We start from the raw sequence: 5000 nt of genomic DNA on the forward strand, positions 1-5000 counted from the left end.
CACACACACACACACAAATAGACACACACACACACACACACACAAATAGACACACACACACACACACAAATAGACACACACACACACACACAAATAGACACACACACACACACAAATAGACACACACACACACACACAAATAGACACACACACACACACACACACACATAGACACACACACACATAGACACACACACACACACACAAATACACACACACACACACACACACACAAATAGACACACACACACACACACACATAGACACACACACACACACACACAAATAGACACACACACACACACACAAATAGACACGCACACACACAAATAGACACACACACACACACACAAATAGAAAAACACACACACACACACACACACACACATACAAATAGACACACACACACACACACAAATAGACACACACACACACACACACACACACACAAATAGACTCACACACACACACAAATAGAAAAACACACACAGACAAACACAAATAGACACACACACACACACACACACACACACACAAACACAAATAGACACACACACACACACACACACACACACACACAAACAAATAGACACAAACACACACACAAACAAATAGACACACACACACACAAGCAAATAGACACACACACACAAACAGACACACACACACACAAATAGACACACACACACAAATAGACACACACAAACACACAAATAGACACACACACAAATAGACACACACACACACAAATAGACACACACACACACAAATAGACACACACACACACCCACACACAAATAGACAGACACACACACAAACACTCACAAATAGACACACACACACACACTCACAAATAGACACACACACACACACTCACAAATAGACACACACACACACACTCAAATAGACACACACACACACACACACACACACACACAATCACACACACACACAAACACACACACACACATAGACACACACAAATAGACACACACACACACAAATAGACACACACACACACACACACACACACACACACAAATAGACACACACACACACATAGACACACAACTACACACACACACACAAATAGACACACTACACTCACACACACACAAATAGACATACACACACACACAAATAGACACACACACACACACAAATAGACACACACACACACAAATAGACACACACACACACACACACACAAGTAGACACACACACACACACAAATAGACACACACACACACACACACACAAGTAGACACACACACACACACACACACACACACACACAAATAGACACAGACACAGACACACAAATAGACACAGACACACACACACACAAATAGACACACACACAAATAGACACACACACACAAATAGACACACACAAATAGACACACACACACACACACACACACATAGACACAGACACACACACACACACACACACAAATAGACACACACACAAATAGTCACACACACAAATAGTCACACACACACACACACACAAATAGACACACACACACACACACACAAATAGACACACACACACACACACACACACACACACACACACACACAAATAGACACACACACACACACACAAATAGACACACACAAATAGACACACACACACACACACACACACACACAAATAGACACACACATACACACAAATAGACACACACACACACACAAATAGACACACACACAAATAGACACACACACAAATAGACACACACACACACACAAATAAGCACACACACACACACAAATAGACACACACACACACACACACAAATAGACACACACACACACACACACACACACACACAAATAGACACACACAAACAGACACACAAATAGACACACACAAATAGACACACACAAATAGACACACACACACAAATAGACACACACACACACACAAATAGACACACAAACACACACACACACACAAATAGACACACACACACACACACACACACACACACAAATAGACACACACACACACAAATAGACACACACACACACACACACACACAAATAGACACACACACACACACACACACACACACATAGACACACACACACACATAGACACACACAAATAGACACACACACACATAGACACACACACACACACACACACACACACACAAATAGACACACACACACACACACACACACACACAAATAGACACACACACACACACAAATAGATACACACACACACACACAAATAGACACACACACACATACAAATAGACACGCACACACACAAATAGACACACACACACACAAATAGACACACACACAAATAGACACACACACAAATAGACACACACACACACACACACACACACACACACAAATAGACACACACACACACACACATACAAATAGACACACACACACACAAATAGACACACACACACACACACACAAATAGACACACACACACACACAAATAGAAAAACACACACACACACACAAAAAGACACACACACACACACACACAAACACAAATAGACACACACACACACACACACAAACAAATAGACACACACACACACACAAACAAATAGACACACACACACAAACAAATAGACACACACACACAAACAAATAGACACACACACACAATCAGACACACACACACACAAATAGACACACACACACACCCACACACAAATAGACATACACACACACACACACAAATAGACACACACACACACTCACAAATAGACACACACACACACACTCAAATAGACACACACACACACACACACACACACACACACACACACAGACACACACACACACAAACACACACACACACACACACACACAGACACACACACACACACACACACACACAAACACACACACACACACACACAAACAGACACACACACACAAATAGACACACACAAATAGACACACACAAATAGACACACACAAATAGACACACACACACACAAACAGACACACACACACACACACACACACACACACACACAGACACACACACACACACACACACACACAAACACACAGACACAGACACACAAATAGACACAGACACACACACACACAAATAGACACACACACAAATAGACACACAAATAGACACAGACACACACACACACAAATAGACACACACACAAATAGACACACACACACACACACAAATAGACACACACACACAAATAGACACACACAAATAGACACACACAAATAGACACACACACACACACACACACACATAGACACAGACACACACACACACACACACACAAATAGACACACACACAAATAGTCTCACACACAAACACACACAAATAGACACACACACACACACACACAAATAGACACACACACACACACACACACAAATAGACACACACACACACACACACAAATAGACACACACACACACAAATAGACACACACACAAATAGACACACACACAAATAGACACACACACAAATAGACACACACAAATAGACACACACACACACACAAATAGACACACACACACACACACAAATAGACACACACACACACACACACACAAACAGACACACACAAACAGACACACACAAACAGACACACAAATAGACACACACAAATAGACACACACACACAAATAGACACACACACACACACACAAATAGACACACACACACACACACACACACAAATAGACACACACACACACACACACACACACAAATAGACACACACACACACAAATAGACACACACACACACACACACACACACACACACACACACACACAAATAGACACACACACACACACACACACATAGACACACACACACAAATAGACACACACACACACACACACACACAAAGACACACACACACAAATAGACACACACACACACACACACACACAAATAGACACACACACACACACAGACACACACACACACATAGACACACACACACACACACACACACACAGACACACACACACACACACACACACACAGACACACACACACACATAGACACACACACACACACACAGACACACACACACACACACACACACACATAGACACACACACACACACACACACACAAATAGACACACACACACACACACAAATAGACACGCACACACACAAATAGACACACACACACACAAATAGACACACACACACACAAATAGAAAAACACACACACACACACACAAATAGACACACACACACACAAATAGACACACACAAATAGACACACACACACACAAATAGACACACACACACACAAATAGAAAAACACACACACACACACAAAAAGACACACACACACACACACACACACACAAACAAATAGACACACACACACACAAACAAATAGACACACACACACACACAAACAAATAGACACACACACACAAACAAATAGACACACACACACAATCAGACACACACACACACACACAAATAGACACACACACACACAAATAGACACACACAAACAGACACACACACACACAAATAGACACACACACACACCCACACACAAATAGACATACACACACACACACACAAATAGACACACACACACACACTCACAAATAGACACACACACACACACTCAAATAGACACACACACACACACACTCAAATAGACACACACACACACTCTCAAATAGACACACACACACACACACACACACACACACACACACACAAACACACACACACACACAAACACACACACACACACACACAAATAGACACACACAAATAGACACACACACACACACAAACAGACACACACACACACACACACACAAACAGACACACACACACACACACACAAACAGACACACACACACACACAAACAGACATACACACACACACAAATAGACACACACACACACATAGACACACAACTACACACACACACACACAAATAGACACACTACACACACACACACACAAATAGACACACT

General features: G+C 41.9%; 1 protein-coding gene across 5 annotated transcripts in view; it reads right to left on the bottom strand.

The window, feature by feature from the left end:
* Nucleotides 1-5000, bottom strand: part of LOC132209780 (autophagy-related protein 16-1-like) — a 164965-nt gene that overhangs the window by 41545 nt on the left and 118420 nt on the right. The gene's annotated exons all lie outside the window — the stretch shown is intronic.

This window comes from Stegostoma tigrinum, chromosome 6, assembly GCF_030684315.1.
Source record: "Stegostoma tigrinum isolate sSteTig4 chromosome 6, sSteTig4.hap1, whole genome shotgun sequence".
Classification (NCBI taxonomy): Eukaryota; Metazoa; Chordata; class Chondrichthyes; order Orectolobiformes; family Stegostomatidae; genus Stegostoma; species Stegostoma tigrinum.